Source organism: Sciurus vulgaris, assembly GCF_902686455.1.
Source record: "Sciurus vulgaris genome assembly, chromosome: 15".
In the NCBI taxonomy this organism is placed as follows: Eukaryota; Metazoa; Chordata; class Mammalia; order Rodentia; family Sciuridae; genus Sciurus; species Sciurus vulgaris.
The window spans coordinates 4,175,894-4,198,568 of NC_136476.1; the positions used below are offsets into that span (position 1 = coordinate 4,175,894).

General features: G+C 35.1%; 1 pseudogene across 1 annotated transcript; it reads right to left on the reverse strand.

The window, feature by feature from the left end:
• Positions 1 to 1,198: 1,198 nt before the first annotated feature.
• LOC306644930 (bifunctional phosphoribosylaminoimidazole carboxylase/phosphoribosylaminoimidazole succinocarboxamide synthetase-like) lies at positions 1,199 to 3,438 on the reverse strand (annotated as a pseudogene). Its single transcript has 3 exons — positions 3,411 to 3,438; positions 2,247 to 3,180; positions 1,199 to 1,237 (listed from the first exon to the last, which is right to left on the reverse strand). The product of its transcript is annotated as a bifunctional phosphoribosylaminoimidazole carboxylase/phosphoribosylaminoimidazole succinocarboxamide synthetase-like (transcript).
• Between the last annotated feature and the right edge of the window lie 19,237 nt (positions 3,439 to 22,675).

Consider the following 22,675-nt stretch of genomic DNA (forward strand, 5'->3'; position numbering starts at 1 on the left):
CCCTATCTCAAAATAAAATATAATAGAAGAACTGAAGATGTAACTCAGTGCTAAAATGATCCTGGGTCTAATCCCAGTACCAAAAAAAAAAAAAAAAAAAAAAAGGTTGTTCTGTAAGTGTGGGAGAGAATAGGGTGATGGAAGGAAAAAGTTTATAAATTAATTTTTAGATACATCTTTTATTAATTTCACCTTGAAATTATGCAAATGCATTTATTATAAAGTAAATTTAATTTTAAAAAATTTCTAAAAATTAAAAGCAAAGTAAACTTAGCTTTGTATTGAGTGTATAGTACAACCACACAGAAAAAAATGTTTTGAGTGTTTTAAAGCATAATACATTGACTGCACATCATTAACATAATAATAAAGGAAAATAATTGCAAAAAATAAAAAATCTTACATTATTCTCAGTGTTAGTGTTGTTACATATTATAAGGGTGTTATGGTACAAAGCAAATGAATTATTATGTTGGTATTATGCCATTGAGAACTAGGGTTTGGAGCAAGGGGGACATATACAGAAAAATATGCATTAATTAAAAGCCTATATCCTGAATTCAAATTGAAAATATCAGTAGAATCTCACTATATGTTTTGCCTTTTATTTTTTTAAGGGGGTTATTGAAATTTTCTGGCCTTGACCCTGAAAATACGAAAAAAAAAAAAAAATACAAAGAAAATGAAAGGAAAGGTAAAGAAAAGGGCAAACCCTTTAGCAGTGAGTATTCCTAGTACCCATATTATGGTCTCTAAATATTCCAAATACCATTTTTCACTATGGGAAGCAACATCTCCTGATAGTAATGATTGAATCCAGGTCCAGAGCAGCAAATATTCAAGATGAGCCTGCAATATATTGTTCTATTAGAAATCAAGGAGGGCTGGGGTTATAGCTCATTTGGTAGAGTGCTGGCTTCACCAGCACAAGGCTCTGGGTTCAATCCCCAGCACCACAAAAAAAAAAAAAAAAAAAAAGAAAGAAAGAAATCAATGAAACTATCAAACATTAATAGGGTCATATAAAAAGAACTCAGGAGCCAACCTCAACAGGAAGATGCTGGCCAGAAATGTAATAATTTGAGTTTCAATAAGAATGATAACATAAGGATTAAAATGCATCAAATATTTCTAATCTATGAGTTCATGGTGATAACAAAAAAATTTTTAATAAAAATAACTCACTGGTTACCTTTACTCAGAAATAACTCACATCAGAGAACTTGTTATTTTGCAACTGGTAGGAAAACATAAGGGAAAAAAATCAAGTATTTGTACTATATTTTCGGTATAATCTGTCTTAGTGTAACCAAGTAGTTAATGAGTGATTTTTATTTTTTTATTCACTAATAAATTTTGTTTTCTCTGATCTAAAATCATCTTTTCATCTTGCCTTTTCTTTCTGTAGCTAAACTAAAAATTTCTATTCTTCCCCTAAAAAATGAAATGACATTCTTTCCTATAAATTACATTCTCTGATTTTCTTGTCAACTTGTTTCAAGGAAATCTGCATGTTCAATATGATTTTTCACAATTTGGCCCATACCAAATGGCTATTCAATCCAAATATCTGAACAGCAAACTGAGTTGATATTTCCAGGGAAAGCATAGTTGAATAGTTGAGTTCACTGAGTAGTTGAAGAGATAATCACACATCCTGCACTTCCCATTTTTTAAAAAATATTTTTAGTTGTAGATGGACACAATAACCTGTTCTAGTCAGCTTTTTCACTATTGTCACTAAATGATATGAACAGCACAATTACAGAAAAGGAAAAGTTTATTTGAGGGCTCACGGTTTCAGAGGTCTTAGTCAATAAAAGGCCATCTCCACTCCTCAGAACTCAAGGTAAGGATGGACATCATGGTGGAAGAGCATGGCAGAGGGAAGCAGCTCACATCACCAGGAAGCAGAAAGACAAAGACTCCACTCTCCAGATACAAAATATATACTCATAGCCAAACCCCAATTCCCACATCCTCCAGTCACACCCTACCACTTCAGTTAATTCCATCATGGATTACTCACTGATTGGGTTAAGACTCTTACAACCCAATCATTTCTCCTTTGAACCTTCTTGCATTGTCTCACCTGTGAGCTTTTGAGGGACACCTCACATCCAAACCATAACAATACCTTTATTTTGTTTATTGAGTTTTTTGTTGTTTTTTATTAAATGTGGTGCTGGAGATCAAAGCTAGTGCCTCACACGTGCAAGGCAAGCACTCTACCACTGAGCCACAACCCCAGCTCCCTGCACTTCCCATTTTGATGAAAGGTGAGGAGAGCCAATAACTGGATATGCAGGATTACCCAATATCACTGGGCTCAAACCATTGCTTCTGCCTGTCACTGCCACAAATATAGTAGGATATTCAGTTTCAAGGTTCAGAGTGCCAATTTATCATTTATGGACAGTGGTTACTGGAAGTTTACATGGAATTCCAAAATTCCCACAAGTCTTGATTTCTTTTCACAGTGATATATGGTTGAGACCTTCCATATTACAGCCCTGCATGCCTTTGTGATTTCAGAAGCAACTCTACTCTCTCTGTAATCCACTCAAACTCTTTCATTACCATCTGGAGCCCTTCAGGAGTTACTTCTTTGAGGTTACTCTAAGGCTGTCTTTCTGCTGATTTCTGATGACCAGAGTCACCAGGAATCATCATCAATAACCTCAGCAAGAACAATTTCTTTGGTGCTCACATTAATACCAAATACAATCTTCATATCAACACCCTATGGTTTGGGGACAACCAGGATTTCTGTAATATTTTAAAAATAGCTGTGTAGCATGATTCATGATATCTACTTCAGTTTGGCCTACAAGTCCAGCAAAGCAAAATTTTGCGGCAATTAGCTGTTCCTCACACCACTGTGAATCATTGGCATCACCCTTGAAAAACATCTCCACTTTAGGTGGGTAAAACTTGATGCCAGGATTTCTTCTGAAAAAACAACCAGTGCTACTCTGCAAACCCATTCAATTTGAATCATTTCACCCTGGGGCACAATGAAAGCTGTCTCCCCACGTTTTTTTGGTGAAAGCAATTTTGATAACTGCTTCCTGTAAAACTTAAAAATACAACTGATAATTTTATGGGAGACTGCAGCTTTTTCTTCCAGATAATTTCTTTTTTTTAATTTTTTTTTTTTTTTTTTAGTTGTTGATGGGTCTTTATTTATTTATACGTGGTGCTGAGAATTGAACCCTGTGCCTCACACATGCCAGGCAAGTGCTCTACCACTCAGCTAGAATCTCAGCCCCCCAGATGATTCTTTCTAGCTCCATTTCATGCTGTTATCCAGTCCTTGGACTCCAGAACTATCTAACAATTTCATAAACTACTTCTTTCTTTTCTTTTTTTTTTTTTTTTTTTTTTTTGGCCCTCATAGAGTTTCTTACCAATGTTCAGTACCCCAGCAGTCACCATTACCCTGTATGGGTAGGAGACAGTGACTGCACTGGAAAGAGAGACTGAGATTTATAAATAATTTTTCTTATAGATATCTTACAGCTAAAAAATGAAGAGGAATTACACAATTGGAATACCATCATTTGTAATTCCTAATGAATCAATGGATATTACTATTAATCAAAAAACCTAATCTGTCAGATATTCTATATAATAAATAACCTACATTCTTCAAGAAAATAAATTGCAGGAAAAACTGGGTGGTGAAGGAGGCAGGAGGTTAGGTACTGTGGATTAAAGGAGAACAAAGAGACATATTAATCATCTGTAATGTGTGGGTCCTATTTAGATTCTAACTGAATTTAATTTTTAAAAAAAGCTATGAAACCACCAGGAAAATTTAACCGCTTGCCAGATATTTGATTATATTGTTTTAGTAAGTGTATTAATGGCATGCTGGCTACATATTTTTAAAGAATGTCTTTTAGAAAAAATATTTACAGATGAAATGATATAATATCTGGGGTTTGCTTCACAATAAATAAAGGAGTAAGCAGGAGGTAGAAGTGAAACAGGATTGTTTTGAGATAATAGGTTCATGAGGACTTATGCTATTTTCTCTGCTTTTGTATGTACTTTAAATTCCATAATAAAGAGGTTTTTTGTTTTTTTTTTAAAGCCCTTTAGCCTTTTTTTGTGAAGAATGGATTTGAGAAAGACAAAAAGATTTCCTCTAGACCCAGGGTTCAATCTCCAGCACTGTTTGTATGTGTGTGTGTGTGTGTGTGTGTGTGAGAGAGAGAGAGAGAGAGACAGACAGACAGACAGACACTAGCTAGAAGACTATTATGTATTCCAGATAAGATGATATTCATAGTACTTGATTTTTCCCAGAATTGAGGAAATAGATGCATTTTGTAATTGTAACTGCCAAATGCCAAAGAGAAAGATTTTTTAGAGTTCTAGACATAAACTCATCATAGTGAAATATAACACCAAGGAAAAAAAGAGAAAAGGGAAGATACTTTGCCTACAAAAGAGCAAGAATCAGACTGTAGTCAGACTTCTCAGCACTCTTGATGTTTGAAGATGGAATTCTCAGAGAAAATTCAAAATCTAGAATTATATATCCAACAAAATTATCATTCTACTATAAGGAAAAATGAAAACTATTTTAGCATGTTCAAGAATTGAGAAACATCAAATTATTTAAGAATGAATTTAAGAGATTTAGTTTAACTAAAATAAATAGACATGGATACACAAACCAATGGTAAGCAAGAAACCACATAGATGTTTTTTAAAAAGCATAAAGTTGGTGATTTAGAATTTTTTTTTTTATTTTTTTTCAATTACAATTTAGAACTAATTCCCTAGGTGAATTCAGTATTAAAGTATAAGAGTGAGAAACATGAGGTAAAGCTTGCCTAGACTATAAGATAGTTTCAAATAAATGAAAACATAAGGGTACGAATGTGGCTCAGTGCTAGAGCACTTGCCTAACAAGCATGAGACCCTGGGTTCAATCTCCAATACTACAAAAATAAGTAGATAGAATATATCCAGTTAGTAATAGCAACAATGTGAATGGGTTAAGTTCTATTCAAAGAATGTTGGGATGAGTTTTAAAAAAAATTAATCTACCTATTCTACAGGAGCAGGAGAATCACCTAAAACAAAATCAGGTAAAAGGTTTGAAAAGGAATATAAATGACAACTAAAATTAACATGTGACCTTAGATTGGATCCCTGAAAAACCTGTTTTTTGTTAAGAAGTGTTAGTGGAAGGGCTGGGGACATAGACCAGTCACACACACACACACATACACACAAAAGTGGAACTATCGATAAGTCTTTTAAAAAAAGTGTAGATTATAGTTTTGAATCAATATTAATTTCCTGATTATGACATAATTTTTGTACTTGTTTTTAGGAAATAGAAACAATTATTCAGGAATAAAGATGCACTAAGGCAGGAGAATCGCAAGTTCAAGGCAGCCTCAGCACACACACACTCACACACAGAATGATAAAACAACAATAAAATGCTAATATTTGAGGAATGTGGTAAAGAATATATGGGAATTCTTTGTGCTATTTTAATAACTTATCTGTAAGTATGAGATTATTTCAAAATAAAGTCTCTTAAAAGGGATTAGAAACTGAGCACCCATGGTACACACCTGTAATCCCAGTGACTGGGAGGCTGAGGAGCTCAAATTCAAGTCCAACCTGGATAAATGTGCAAAACTTTGTCTCAAAATTTAAAGGACTGAAGATGTAGCTCAGTGGCAGAGCACCCCTGGATTCAATTCTCAGTACTGAAAAAAAAATTAGAAAATAATATCAAAAAGAAAGCCATTAGAGTAATATGTTAATGGTAGACAAAATAAAATTCCAAGGAAAAATTAAGCATAACAAAAAGGGGTATTGCACAATAATTTTAAAACATAATATAAAAGTTGAACATGGTGGCACACACCTGTAAATACCAGTGGCTCAGGAGACTGAGGCAGGAGGAATGAAAGTTCAAAGCCAGCCTTAGCAAAAGTGAGGTGCTAAGCAACTCAGTGAGACCCTGTCTTTAAATAAAATACAAAATAGGGCTGGGGATGTGGCTCAGTGGTTAAGTGCCCCTGAGTTCAATCCCTGGTACATCCCCCCCAAAAAAGTAATATAAAAAACAAAAATAAAAATAACAAAAACAAAAAATATAATCTAATGAGAAAAGATCTTAAAATTCTTGTATATTATGACAAGTTCAAAATATATAAAGTGAAAACCAACTATAAGGGAAAATCACAATCATAGTTGAAGACTTTTAAAAGATCTTAGAAATTAACAGATACAAACACAATTTTAAAAGTATTAGCATGGAGAATTTAAAAAATATAATCACAAACTTAATCCTACAACTATATACAGAATCTGTCACCAGCAGATCTACAGTATTCACAAAAATTTCTTCTTTATTAGGCCTTAGACTGCTTTCTCCAACTATAGTGTAATAACATGGAAAGGAACAATAAAAATTAAAGAAAAATGAAATTTATCCATGTGAAAAAATGTTTAAACTCTCTAAATTAACTGTTGAGAAATTAACAATCATTAGAAAGTGTTTTAGTCAGCTTTTTTGCTGCTGTGACTAAAAGGATCTGACCAACACAACTGTAGAGGAGGAAGAGCTTATTTGAGGGCTCATGGTTTCAGAGATCTCAATCCATAGACAGCTGGCTCCGTTCCTCGGGGTTCAGGTGAGGCTGAACTTCATGGTGGAAGAGTGTGGCAGAGGGAAGCAGCTCACATCATCAGGAAGCAAAGAGAGAGTCTCCACTCTCCAGATACAAAATATATATCCCAAAGCTACGCCTCAATTCCAATCTTCTCCAGTTATACCCTACCACTTCAGTTAACACTCAGTTAAACCCTATTAGGGTATTAAATCACTGATTAGTTTAAGACTTTTACAACCCAATCATTTCTCCTATGAATCTTCTTGTATAGTGTCACACGTGAACTTTCGGGGGACACCTCATATCCAAACCATAACAGAAACAAAATTAAAAACCAGTTTGAAATGAACCAGGATATAACCAAAATAATACACAAGGTACAATTATAATAAGAAAGGGTTGTGAGCAAGACCAAAGTGTTGGAACATAGACCAAAAACACATGTGGCTTCCCACAATGTCCAAAATAAGAATGTATTGAATAGCAATAAATCAGCCTATATCACTTTCATTGGTGGCAGTTCACTGAATACTTGTGGGTCACGTGGCAATCATAAGTCAGGCAATTACAGGTTCTTTTATTCTAGTCTTAATTTCAAATATTGATAACATTCAAGTCACACTTAATGTACTCATACAGACATATATACATGTATGTATGAATATATATATACACATACATATATATATGTATATTACAGAAAGGCTAAGAAAGAGTAAGGCAGGTGGGGGTTTAGAAGGCTGAAGTGAAAACAAAGGCAGAAAGCAAATGTGTATGCAAAGTCACTGTAGGTGATCAAATAAGATTAAGAACTAGGGCTCAAAGCTGTCAAAGCTCACAGAAACTTATTCTAGGCAAAGATCTGGACAGAGGCAGCTTCAGAGTGTCAGCTTGAGATGCCAGTTTGCAGTGGGTCAAATGTGGTTGTCCCAGCAGGAGAAATCATGCTCCATTCAGGTGGCAGAGGACAGGGTGCTGTTATGTTCCTTCATGGGGGACTCCTTCTTTTATAGTCCTCAAGTGAGGAGATTGCTTCATTCAGTGGTCTGGTGTGTTTTCAATAAGCTCATAGGCCTGATTTTTCAATATGAGTTTGATACACCCACACATCCATGTGCTTCTGATTAATCCAGTAAGTCTACAGGTGGTCATTTTTATTAGCATGATTAAGTTATCTTTCAGTTTGTGCATTATGGTTGTACTAGGTAGACAGTGGTGTTTACTTGTACAAACAAGGTCATTTTGCTTTAGCACTTAAAATGTACTAGCTTATGGCAAATTACTGCTTTACAAAATAGAGTAACTCAGGTTTAGGCAGACTTTTAGAACTACTGGTCTATACATCATGGAGTAACTCTGAGCTGAGCACATCCTGTTCTTCACAGAGACTCTAAAAATAAATAAATTTTGCATATAATCCTAGAAATTATAAAACCCTAGAAAATAATAAACAAATAGAAAGTATAAAAGATAACTAAATAGCTGGGTCCTATGGCACACACCTCTAATTCCAGCTATTCAGAAGCTAGGGCAGGAGGATGGTAGGCAAGTCTGAGGCCAGCCTCAGCAACTTAGCAAGACCCTATCTCAAAATAAAAAACAAACAAACAAAAAGGACTGAGGATGTAGCTCAGTGGAAAAGCACCCTTGGGTTCAATCCCTAGTATTGAAAAATAAATAAATAAATGTAGATAAGTAGAAACTTAAAAAAGGTAAGGAAGTAGAAAACAAATATATAGCAAAGCTGATCAATAAAAATCAAATCAAATAAAAACAAAAGTTTGTCTTTGAAAGAAAACTAATAAACACCAAATTTGATTAAGATAAACAGAAAACAACATAGGAAAATATAGAAATCTAGAGATATAGCTCAGTGGTAGAGCACATGCTTAGAATATAAGAAGTTTTTGTTCAATTCCAGGGTGATGAACATTTTCCAAATATCAGATTGTGATAATGGTTGCAATAGTTTATAAAATATACTTGGGGCATCTTAGCAAACAGTTTTAGACAGATGGATGTAAGTTAATCACTAAGAATGGGGAAAAGGACTGGGGGTGTATATCAGTGCTAAAGCACTTGCCTGGCACATGTGAGTCCTGCCAGGGTTCAATACCCAGCACCACCAAAAAAAAAAAGGAAAACATGTAAATGACATTTTGGCTATAGTTCATCAAATCTCATTGTCCAAATTTTTAATCATTTTTTAACAGTTTTATCTCCAGCCTTCCTCCCCTTCCTGGAGAACAGTGCAAGGGGCTAAAAGTTTCAACTGTCTAATCAGTTGGTCCAGATTCATTTTGAGGCCATGGTGGGGGTCCCATGCTGAGTCACCTTATTACCTTATTAGCATAAACTAATAAGTCACCTAATTAGCATAAACTGTTGAATGCAAAATATGAATAAAAAGACTATGTGAGTTTATTTAAAAGTATAAAATCCAGCGCGAGGCTCTTGCTTGCAGGAAGCATCTATTCCGCCATCTTCCCTGCTGCCCGCCACCCAGAGGCCACCCGGCCTGTCCTCCTGGAGCGCAACCTCCCGCACCTGAGGTGTGGACCAGAGCGCTGGTCCTTACCTTGTGGCGGCTTTCCAGAGTCCAGCATCGCGCCTGGGCGCCCTTGCCCCCGCCTCCCGCACCTCCTGCTAGATTCCCCCTGCTGTCTTTCGATGCCCCCTAGCAGGCAGAAGACCCAAGCCAAGAAAACAAGTGGGAGGTAGGCAGCCAAGGCACCAGCAGGGCAACTGGGTATCAGCTCTTCTGGGAACACTGGCTGATGAATTGGAGCATGGCCCAGGCAGGGACTTGAGATCCTACAGACGACAGCTACCTGAAGTCAGGCAAGAGGCAGGAGACAAAGAGATGGTGGACCAGGCGACCCCAGCGTTTTGGGGAGGTAGAGGGTACTGCCATGGGAAGGCCACCTGGAACTCAACTGGCAGGTATCAGCTCTTCTGGGAACACTGACTGATGAATTGAAGCATGGCCCAGGGGGACTTGAGATCCTACAGACAACAGCTACCTGAAGTCAGGCAAGAGGCAGGAGACAAAGAGATGGTGGACCAGGCAACCCCAGCGTTTTGGAGAGGTGGAGAGTACTGCCTTGGGAAGGCCACCTAGAGCTCAACTGTCAGCACTCAAAGAAAAGGAATCTGAAGAAATGAGTGAATCAGCAAAGAAAAGAATTAACATTGGGGATAGAAGAAAAGAAAGGAAGTCAGACAAGCCTGATACCCTGATCACCCCAGGATAAGAGGAAGAAGCTTTCTCTTCCAGGAGGACACTCTTGAGCTAGTGACACCCAGTGCACTCTACCTCCCACTTCAAGAGAGAAGAACCAGGTCTTTTGATCATGGTCACACATCACTTCTTGCTATATGGGTCATTTGATTTGGAGTTTCCAGAAAAAAAAGAAAAGAAAACAGACTTTGAACCTGACATCTCCTGTTTGAGGCTGCACCTTCTCCAAAGGGAAGCCCCACTGGGCAGACCCCACACATGGGCACAGTTTGGAGTGATGAACTCTACTTGAGCTTGGTGTCAGGACAACTGAGTACTGTGCTGCTTGACTGTGAAGCCTTGAGCAACAGGTCGAAATTGATGACCGCCAGTGATCTCCAGTGATCACCACTGAGCATACCATGACTAACAGGTAATGACTCAGTGGAGAGCTGTGTTGAAAATGAGAGCCAATGGGAAAAAAATTCCTTACTGATTAACAATGTCTGCTGAGGTCACAGGAGGGGCAAGTGGTGCCAACCCTTTATGACAACTGCCATCACTGGAGGAGACAGCTTCTGTATGATCTGCTACATTCCAGTGATATCATTCTCATGACTTTAGGGCAGTGCATCTTGCTGATAAATACACTTTATATTTTAAAAATTTTGGCAAATTCAATTACTGCCTTAAATCCTATTTGATGTATATCACATATTTATAGAAGTCATATAACCAATATATTCATAATATATATAATGAGAGAGAGAAAAAAAAAGTATAAAATAGCAGACATCCTTGTCCTAAGTATGATGTTTACTATAGGATTTTTTTGTAGGTCTCTATTAAGGAAAAGAACATTTTTTTTCCACCAAATGCAGTGGTGCATGCCTGTTAATCCTAGCAACTCCAGACACTGAGGCAGGAGGATCACAGGTTCAAGGCCAGTCTCAGCAATTTAGTGAGACTGTGTAAAAATAAAATAAAAAGAGATCTGGAGATGTAGCTCAGTGATAAAGAGACCCTGGGTTTAAATTCCCAGTACCACTGAAAAACAAACAAGAAACTTTCCCCTTATAACTAGTTTATGTAGCTATTATTATAAATAGATGAATTTTATCAAATTCTTTCCCTGTGAATTATAGATATCTGTAAGTTGTAGGTAATAGCAATGCAAACAATTCTTGTCTAGAAACAGGCAAATCATGTACTGTTAGAAGTTCAGCTGATTTCCCTTCACCACTGTGGAAAGAACAGTTTTGTCTCCATTTGTACACTAATTTCAACATAGCTTACTACAAATAAATTTGTGCTTTTTTGACATTTCCTTTGAAGCAGTTATATCTGCCTATTTCCTACATTGCTAGGGTAAAATAATGTATTAACAGGTTCAGTATTGTATCTGTTATATGACAGCCACTTTATCTTTTTTGAATATTATCCTTTCTCAGGAATCTTGTATCTATTTGTAAAATAAGATTCATATCTACAACAAACTTGTAACAAAATAAGCTCCAAAAAGAGCAAATTGAAAATAATGAGGTATGGGGCTGGGTTGTAGCTCAGTGGTAAAGCGCTTGGTAAAGTGCTTGCTTAGCATGTGTGAAGCACTGGGTTTGATCTTTGGCACCACATAAAAATAAATAAAATAAAGGCATTGTGTTCGTCTACAACTAAAAAATAACAAGGTAAGAAACATCGGGGATAGATTCACAAGTTGGTCTAATTAGTACTTTTACTTCTTTTGGATACAGTTCAGTCTGTATTCTACTTCATTTTTTTCTCTTAACTGAAGTCAAATCTTTTAAATGAATTGGTCTTATAGTTCCTACTCACTAGGTAAATGAACTAGTGGGTACCAAAGACAAGAATTTTTTTTTTTTTTTTTTTTTTTTTTTTTTCTGTACTGGGGATTGAATTCAGGGGTGCTCAACCACTGAGCTACACCCCCATCCCATATTCCCATCCCTTTTTATTTTTTGAGACAGGTTCTCATTTGCTAAAGATGACCTCAAACTTGCAATCTTAGTTTAGTCTCCTGAGTCACTGGGATTATAGGCATGCATCACCATGCCCAGCCAAAGAATATTTTAATCCATTATATAAGGACAGGTCTATACCAACCACTCTGTATTAAATAAAGAAGCATATCATTATAGAACATTTAAAATTCCAGGTCTGTTTCCCCTAGTACTACTTTCATACTACTTTGTATCATCATGCTGACTGATAATGAAGAGACTGGCAAGAAGTAAAAAGGGAAATGGAAAATTCATTACAACTTCATTACCTTAACATCCTTGATCGAGAGATAATGGTGGCTTTGGGCTAGAATGGTTCCAGTGTTGATGGAGAGATGTAAATTTATTGGATATGTTCTAAAAGTAATACTGAAAGGACACTATTATCAAACCACATAGATATTCTTAATATGTGTCAAAACATGTTGATTTCCTATACTCGAAAAATCAAGTCTTATGACAGGTAGTTCAATAGAAAGAATGTAATATGGAGAAGTAGTTACAAATGGTTGAAACCATTGAAAAGCCTAAGACAGAATGGTGGGGCAACCTAGAGATGAGCAATAGCAGGAAGCTGCCAACATCCTGGGACAGGTGGGATCAAAACAACAAGAAATTGCCTAAAGTGAAATCAGTTACTAAAATGAAAGTATTAGTTTTCTACTGCTGTATATCAAATTCACATATATTTGGTGACTTAAAATAACATATTTATTATTTTATAATTTCTATGGGTGAGAAATTAAGTAGATTACCTGGGTCCTATGCTTAGGGTCATAAGACTGCAGACAAGGTATTGACCAAGGCTTCATTCACCTCATCTGAGATTTGACTAGGGAAGGCTGTTTGCTATTTTTAAAAAATGTGTATATATATATATATACACACACATCTGTATATGTGTGTGTGTGTATAAATACATATGTACACACATATACACATATATTCTTTCAAGGACAGACATTTGGCAAAACTGGAATGAAGTCTGAGAATTAGATGGTAGTAAAGCAAAAACTACGTTTCATAATCTTGATGGTGCTATTGCAATTATGTAGCAGATTATACCTGTTTGTAGGAAATACCTGATAAATTACTTGCAGATTATGTTTCCATTTTGTAAATTTTATTTTTTAAAATATTTTTTAATTGCCGATGGATCTTTGTTATATTTATTTATATGTGGTGCTGAGGATCGAACCCAGTCCTTCACACATGCTAGGCAAGTGATCTTCCACTGAGCTACAACTCCAGCTCTATTTTCATGTAAATTTTAGAATCAGCTTGATTTACAGTAAAATGTTGTGCTGAGTTTGATTATGTTGCATTGAATTCATAGATCAATTTAGAGAACTGATATCTTTATAGTATTGAATATTCTAATCAATATACTGAATTTACATGGATCTTTAACATTTTTCAATGTTTTCTAGTTTTTAGTCTTGCAGAAGTCTTGCATATCTTTCATTGCATTTATATCAAAGCATCTGACTTTTTTAATGCTATTATAAATGGTAATTGCTCTTTTCGTTTTATATTTGTTGCTGGTATATAAAAACATAACTTTTTAATCTGGCCTAGATATCATGACCTTGATAAATTCACCTACTAATTCTAATAATTTATAGATTTTGGATTTTCTACATACACAACTATGTCTTTAGCAAATAATGAGGTTTATTTCCTCCTTTTCAACACTTAAGTTTGTCTTGTTTTACTACTCTGGCTATGACTTCCATAATTGTAAAAGCAGTAGACATCCTAGTCCTAAGCATGTTTACTCTAGAATTTTTTTTATAAATTTCTAGTAAAGAAATTTTCCTCTTAAACTAGTTTGTTGAATTCATTATGAATAAATTTTATCAAATGCTTTTTGTATTTATTGAAATGACCTTATTTTTCTTTGAAACTTTTAATAGTGAAATGCATTGCTTTTTGTCATATTCTTTTTATACTACAAAAAATGTTACTGTTAATTTTAGATTTAATTTGCTAATATTATACTTAACATTTGAATCTGTATTCAGAAAAGGATTGGTCTGAAAATTTTTTCTTAATATCCGATGCATATTTTGGTATCAAAGTTGACAGCTTTGTGAAAAGAAGTGGGAAATGTTTCCTCATTGTCTAGTTTCTGGAAAAGTTTATGTAGAGTGTGTTATTAATATTTTGGGAAAATGCAGTGAGGATGTCGCTGATGCCTAGAATTTGCGGCCAACTTTAAAATAACAGGATTTCATTTATTTTTAATTTATTTTTTGGTAATAGCTGGGATTGAGCCCAGGAATGCTTTATCACTGAGTTACATCCCCAACCCTTCTTATTTTGAGGCAGAATTTTGCTAATTTGTCAGGCCTTGCCTCAAACTTGTCATACTCCTGTCTCACCCTCCCTAGTTGTTGCAATTACAGGCATGTGCAATCATGTCTGGATAGAGTTCATAACTTTTTAAAATTTAAATATATTTCATATAAAACTAAAAAAAATCCATTAAAGTGGTCAATTTTATGGCTTTTAGTATATTCAAGTTCTACAACCATCGCCACTATCTAATTTGAGAACATTTAAGTCAGCTGCATGTGGTGGCACACACCTGTAATCCCAGCTACTCAGGAGTTGAGGCAGGAGTTCAGGCCCAGTCTGGGAAATGTAGTGAGACTCCATCTTAAAATTTAAAAGGGCTGCAGATATATGGCTCAGTGGTAGAGCACCCTTGGGTTCAATGTAGGTGGTTGTGTATAGCAAAACATTTAAGTCATCCCAAAATGAACTCCATATCCAAATCCATTAGTCATTCACCATTCACCTTCTTCCCACCTGCTTCTTAGTCCCTGCCAGCCACCAATCTTTTTGTCTTATGGATTTAACTATTATAGATACTTCACGTAAGTTTAATAATACAATGTCTTTTGTGTTGCTTCTTTCATTTGCAATGTTTTAAAAATTCATTCGTATAGCATGTGTTAGTATTTCTTTTGATGGCTAAATACTATTCTATTTTTTGTATTCTTCACATTTTGTGTATCCATATCAGTTGGTGAGTATTTAGGTTGTTTGGTTTTTTGCTACTATGAATAAAGCTTTGATGAAGATTCACGTACAAGTGTTTGGAGCTTTCAAGTCTCTTGAATAAGAATGTAATCTCTGGGTGCTGTGGTTTGAGAAATATATTCCACTTTCCTGCAAAGGTTCATATGCTGAAAGATTGGTCCCCAATGTGGCAGCATTGAGAGTGATGGAACCTTTAAGAGATGAGGCCTAGTAGCGGGTAACTGGGTCATTAGAAGTACTGCCCTTGAAAGGGATTAATGAAGTTTTTGTGGAACCCTGGTTACTTTCCACAAGGGCAAGTTGTTCTAAAAGGGAAAGCCTGACCTGAATATCTTGAGTTCCTGTATTGCCATGTGAACTCTTCCACATGTACTCCCATCATTTGTGATGTCATCCGTCATGAGGCCTTCACTAGATGCCAAACAGATAGAACCAGCTGATCTTGGACTTTCAGCCCCCAAATATGTGCAGTAAATAAACCTCTTCTTTAAAAGTACCCAGCTTCAGCAGGCTTCACAATACCAGACCTTAAATTATACTACAGAGCTGTAATAACAAATACAGCATGTTACTGGAACAAAAACAATGAAGTACTATGAAACAGAATAGAAGACAGAGACATACCCAAATAAATAGTTATCTCATACTAGACAGAGGCACGATAAAGATACATTAGAGAAAAGATAGCCTCTTCAACTAATGGTGCTGGGAAAATTGGAAATCCATGTGTAACGAAATGAAATTAGACCCCTATCTCTCACCCTGCACAAAACTCAAATTCAACTCAATGTGGATCAAGGACTTAGGCATTAGATTAGAGACGCTGTGCCAACTAGGAGAAAGAGGCCCAACTCTCCATCATGTCAAATTCCTCAACAAGACTCCTAAAGTGCAAGAAGTAAAATCAAGAATCAATAAATGGGATGGTATCAAATTTAAAAGCTTCTTTGCAGCAAAGGAAATAATCAAGAACATTACCAGAGAGGTTACAGAATGGAGGAAAATCTTTACCACCTGCACCTCAGAGCATTAATGAATCTCCAGGATATACAAAGATCTCAAAAAACTTAACACCAAAAAAAACCCCAAATAACCCAATCAATAAATGGGCAAAGGAAATGAAAAGGCAGTCCACAAAAGGAGGGTCAACAAATATGTGAAAAAATATTCAATATCACTAACAATTAGAGAAATGCAAATTAAAACTATACTGAGATTCCATCTAACTCCAGACAGAATTGCAATTATCAAGAATACAAGTAACAACAAATGTTGATGAGGATGTGGGGGAAAATGTCCACTCATACATTGCTGGTGGGACTGCAAATTGGTGCAACCACTCTGGAAGACAGTATGGAGTTTCCTTAGAAAACTTGGAATGGAAACACCATATGACCCAGTTATCCCACTCCTTGGTTTATACCCAAAGGACTTAAAATCAGCATACTACAGAGATACAGCCACATCAATGTTTATAGCAGGTCAATTCACAACAGCCAAGCTATGGAACCAACCTAGGTGCCTTTCAATGGATGAAAGGATAAAGAAAATGTGGTATATATACAAAATGAAATATTATTCAGCCATAAAGAATGAAATTATGGCATTTGCTGGTACATGGGTAGAACTGGAGAATATCGTGCTAAATGAAATAAGCCAATCCCCAAAAACCATAAGCCAAATGTTCTCTCTGACATGTAGATGCTAACCCACAAGAGGGTGGGGAGGAGAATAGAAGTTCACTGAATTAAACAAAGGAGAATCAAGGGAAAGGAAGGGGGACAGAAATAGGAACAACAGTAGAAAGAATCAGACATAACTTGCCTATGCTCATATATGAATACATGACCAGTGTAACTCCACATCATGTACAAACACAAGAATGGAACCCCAAAAGTTATACTCCATATATATAAAATGCCAAAACATTGTCATGTATGTCTGAAAAGAAATTTAAAAAATGAAGTACCCAGCTTCTATAATAAACCATTTTATTATAGAAATAGAAAACAGGTTAAGAAACTGCATCATATGGTAACTGCTTAACTTTTTGAGGAATTGCCAGTTTTCCAAAATGTCTGCACCATTTTTACATGTACGAGGGTTTCAAGTTTTCTACATCCTCATAAAAAACTGTCATTGTCTTCCTTTTCAATCAGTCCTTCTAGTGATTATGAAAATAGTAACTCATTGTGGTTTTCATTTGCATCTCCCTATTGACCAATGATGTTATTCATATTTATTATCCATTTTTGGAGAATTATTCAAATACTTGTTTTTCTACTCAAATACTCAGTTTTTTAAACTGAGTTTGTCTTTTTATTGTTGAGGTATAGAATTCTTTACATATTATGTATACTATACCAGATATGATTTGCAAATGTTCTTCCATTCTTAGGATCGTCCTTTTTTTCCCTTTCATTTAATGTGCTGTTGTTTGTGGTCATGGGGAATCAAACCCAGGGTCATCAACCAAACTAGGCAAGTGCTTTACCACTGAACTATACCTCCAACTTTCACTTTAAAAAATTTTTTAATATATATTTATATTTTAGTTGTCAATGGATCTTTATTTATTTATATGTGGTGTTGACAATCAAAACCAGTGCCTCACACATGCTAGGCAAATGCTCTACCACTGAGCCACAACCCCAGCCCAACCTTTACTTTCTTCACAGTGATATTTGAAGAACAAATTTTAAAAACTTTGCTGAAACCTATGTATTTTTTTTCTTTGGTTGTTTTTGCATCGTACATCCTAAGAAACCATCACTTCGTCCAAGGTCAAAGATTTACATGTATTCTTCTACAAAGTTTTATTGTTATAGCTCTTAGTTAAGTCTTTAATCCACTTTTGGTTAATTTTTATATAGTGTCGAGTTCAACTTCATTCTTCTGTCTATAGTCATCCTGTTGTCCCAGCACTTTTTAGAAACATTATCTCCCCATTTATCATCCCAACGCCCTTGTTAAAATTAGACTCAATTACTTAAACAAATATTGAACTACCCAGATTTTGCTTCCTTATGTGCAGTTTTGCAGGTATTTGAATATTGCATCTAAATTTTCTAATTTATTGACTAACTGAACATGGTGGCACAAGTCTGTAATCCAAGGTATTCAGGAAGCTGAGGCAGGCAGATTGAAAGTTTGAGGTCAGCCTGGACAACTTAGTTGATACTCTCACAAAATAAAATGGCTTGGTGATATAGCTCAGTGGTAGAGCACCCCTGGGTTCAATCCCACATACCTAGGAAAAGAGGGAGGAGAGGGAGACACAATATCCTCTCAGAATAATTTATGTGAAAACAATGGTTGATGTCTCCCTTTTCATTCTGATTTAATTTGTGCCTTTACATTTGCTAGGTGTTATCATCTTCTCAAAGAAGCAACTCATATTTGTTCATCCTTTTATGCTCACTTTATATTCCACTAAATTTAGCTGTTCACTTTTTCTTTCCTCCTTTTGTTTCATTTGAAATTTTTATAACTTACTGAGATAAATGCTCATCTTGACTAGCCTTTATTTTTTCTGATAAAGTTCCCTTTAAGAATGAAACAGATATTATCTCAAGTACATATATGACTACATGACTGATGTGATCCTGCAATATATAATCAGAAAAATCAATTACTCCATTTATGATCTATCAAAATATATAAATGCATTCTACTGTCATGTACAACAGATTAGAATAAAAAAATTTAAAAAGTTCCCTCTAAGAATAGTTTAGTTACATTCCATAAATTTTGACATCTTACTTTTGTAATTAAAATATTTCCTTGTTTTCATTGCTATTTCTTCCTTAACCCAAGGTAACTTTGGAGTATGTTTTGTCATCTAAATACACAAGATTTTGACCCATTTATTCCCAAGTTTCCAATTCTGCAAATATTTCAACAAAACTGACACAAATGCATTGTTAGAAATAACTTAAGAGTATATATGTATTTACTATATTACAAGTATATTATCACATATTATGAAGTATTTATAGGTGTTCCACATCTGGGATGATGGAACAAAAATAGATTAATTATGGTCAGAGAACATATTCTATATAATTCTCTGAATCTTCTTTAGACTTGCTTTATGGTACAGCATCTTTGCCAATTACTATAAATGTTCCACAAGCACATGAAAAAAACGCTATCCATTTGTTGAGCATTTAAGACTATATGTATTTAGTTCAAGTTTATCTTAATTTTTCTATATTCCCACAAACCTTTTTTTTTTTTTTTTTTTTTGGTGGTGGTGGTATTAGTTATTTAACTCAGGAGCACTCTACCACTGAGCTGTTCCTAGTACTTTTTTTTTTTTTAATGTTTTTAGTTATAGGTGGACACAATACTTTTATTTATTTTTATGTGGTGCTGAGGATTGAACCCAGTGCCCCACACATGCTAGGCAAGCACTCTACCACTGAGCTATAGCCCCAGCCCTCCTAGTACTTTTTGATAGTCTCACTAAATTGTGCTGCTGATGGTTGCCCCAAATTTGTGATCCTCAGCCTCCTGAGTCACTGGGATTACAGGTGTGTACCACCACCACACCTGGCTCCTGCCAATGTTTTTTGATCAAATGTGCAATCTTCCTTTATCACTGCAAATTTCTCTATTTCTCTTTGTAGTTCTTTGATAAATTTTAAAGCTACATATTGAATCGTCTGAATCTAAAACTTTGCCCAGCTCGGCACCACACACATAAAATCCCAGCATCTTGGCAGACTGAGGCAGGAGGATCGAAAGTTCAAGACCAGATTGGGCAACTTGGTGGTCCCACTTCAAAAAAAAAAAAAAACTTAAGGGCTAAGATGTAGCTCAGTGGTACATCATCGCTGGGTTCAATGTCTAGTACAGAAAAAGAAAATATGTTAAATCCTCCTAGTTAATTTGCCCTTTTATCATTATTGACTGTCCCTCTTTACAATAAGTCTTCTGCCTAAAATGCTGTTAGATACTAATATAGCCATAGCAGCTTTTTGTGTTCACTTTCTACAACATTCTACTTTTTATCTTTCTGTATTTTTGCCTTTTGTGCATCTTTCACCTACATAACTGGGTTGTATTATCTGACATCTGTCTTTTATTGGAGGATTTAGCATTCTTACATTTCATGCCATTTCTTACACATTTAAATTTACTATCTTACCAACTATATTTCCTTTATGCTATTTTTTTGTTTTCTCTTTCTTGCCTTATGTTTGTTATTCTATTTTTGTCAAAGTATTCTTAAAAATCTTTTAATTACAAGATACAATTTTGAACATTTAAATGTAATACAAAATCACAATTTCACCTCACCTAAGCAACTTAAAACACTTTTACTCCATTTATGCCCCTTCCAAATTACATGCTGTTGTTTTTTACAGTTTATTTTAAAACTCTCAAAGGCATTCCTTTTTTTAAAATCATATTCATCTTTCTTTCATCTATAAGCTAACACCTGATAATCATTTTTCTCCGACTTCTTTTGTGTAGGGTTAAGGAAGAATTCTTATTTCTGTGTAAAACTTTCTGTATTTTACCTAATATACCCTATTTTTAAGGGCAGTTTTACTTTTTTACAGAACTCTAGGTTTCCAATTATTCTATCATTTTGAAGATGCCACTGCATTATCTCCTGTTTGTTTCTATTGGTAAGTCAGTTGTCCTATTTTTGGTCCTTTGAAGATTCTTATTTTGGTTCTTTGATTCTTATTTCATTGCTTTTTTTTTTTGTTTTCAACAGTATTAGTAATACTTGTATACATATGGTTGCATTAAATATTTTGCTTGAGGTTTGTGGGAACTCTGAAATCCATAGCTTGTTGATTTTCCTAAATTTTAGAAAATTCCTAAGCATTAACTCCAAATATTCTCTATTTCTGTGACTTTAGTTGTTTAATGTTAGCCCATTCTACTATATTTTACTTTTCTGGTTCTTTTTTATCCCTTTGTCTTGGAACACATTATTGTGATTTTTTTTTTCTTCTGACAAAATCTAGTTCACTATTTCTTTTCAGCTATATTTCAGTTGTTAAACTCATTCACTGAATTCTTAACTATGTCATTTTTACAGAATTTCCATTTTTCAATTCCGGTTCTCTAGTGAAATATTTAGTCCCCCCACCCGACCCCCGCTCTTAAGCATGTAACATTTTAAGTCCAAGAATGTCTAAGACAAATTTTTTAAAAAGTTAAAGGGCTGGGGTTGTAACTCAGTGGTAGACACAAATTGTCCATGACAATTTTAAAAATATTTTTAAAAAACTTTACACCAAAAAATCAAATAAACCCAATGAACAAATGAACAAAAGAATTAAACAAACACAACTCAAAAGAACACAAATGGCTAACAAATACATGAAAAAAATATTAGCAATCAGGGCACAGCAAATCAAAACTACACTGAGATTTCATCTCATACCAGTCAGAATGGCAGTCATCAAGAATAAAAATAATAATAAATGCTGGAGGGGATGTGGAGAAAAAGGAACACTTTTACACTGTTGGTGGGATTGTAAATTAATACAACCACTATGGAAATCAGTATGGAGGTTCCTCAAAAGACCAGACATATGACCCAGCTATACCACTCCCTGAAGAATTACAAGTCATCTTACTATAGTGATACATGCATACCCATGTTCATAGCAGCACGATTCACATTAGCCAAACTGTGGAACCAGTCTAGATGTTCCTCAATAAATTAATGGATAAAGAAAATGTGACATATTTAGACACAATGGAATTCTATTTAGTCATGAAGAAAAATGAAATTATGGCATTTGCAGGAAAACTGATGGAACTAGAGATCATCGTTATTAAGTGAAATAAGTCAAACTCAGAAGGTCTAGGCGGAAGCTGGAAAGGAAAAAGAAAAAGAAAGGCAGAGATGATGATCTAAAAAGCAAAAAGGGAAGGCTGAGATTATGGGTCAGTTGTGGAGCGCTTGCCTAGCACACATAAGGCACTGGGTTTGATCCTCAGCATCACATACAAAACTAAATAAAGTTAAAAAAAAATCAAAAATCAAAGGGAGATTGGTTAATTTCATGCACACATACATGTACACAGTCAATGGAAATGTTCGTAAATTGTACAAAGTAATAAAAATATTTAAAAACATAATAAAAGTAGGATGAAAAAGTTTTTAAAAAAAAAAGGGGAGATGGTAGAGGAAAGGGACTAAGGGGGCTGGGGCTGTAGCTCAGTGGTAGAGTCCTTGCCTAGCATGTGTGAGACACTGGGTTCAATTCTCAGCACCACATATAAATAAATAAATAAAATAAGGTCCACCAACAACTTAAAAAATATAAAAAAAAGAAAAGAAAGGAACTAAGGGATGGGAAGCAGGGAGGGAGTGGGGAAGTGCTGGGGATTGATATTGGCTAAATTATATTGCTATATTGTGAGTGTTATTGGCCGAATTATATAGCTATATTGTATGCATGTACAAATATGTAACAAATTCCATCATTCTGTATAACTACAATACACCAATAAAAATGTGAAAAAAAGCACAGCAGTAAAGCAACAAATAAGCATAATACAATATACATATTAGATTGAATGATGCACAGGAGGGCATGTAAATGAGAAGGGAATTCATGAAAATACTACAATGGGCATTTAAAACGTAAACTGAGTTGGAAATAGGATTTGGGTAGACGGGAATCTGGGAGTATAGGCACCAAGAGCATGAATATGAAAGTGAGAGTATATTCCTGTACATATATGAAGAACTACAA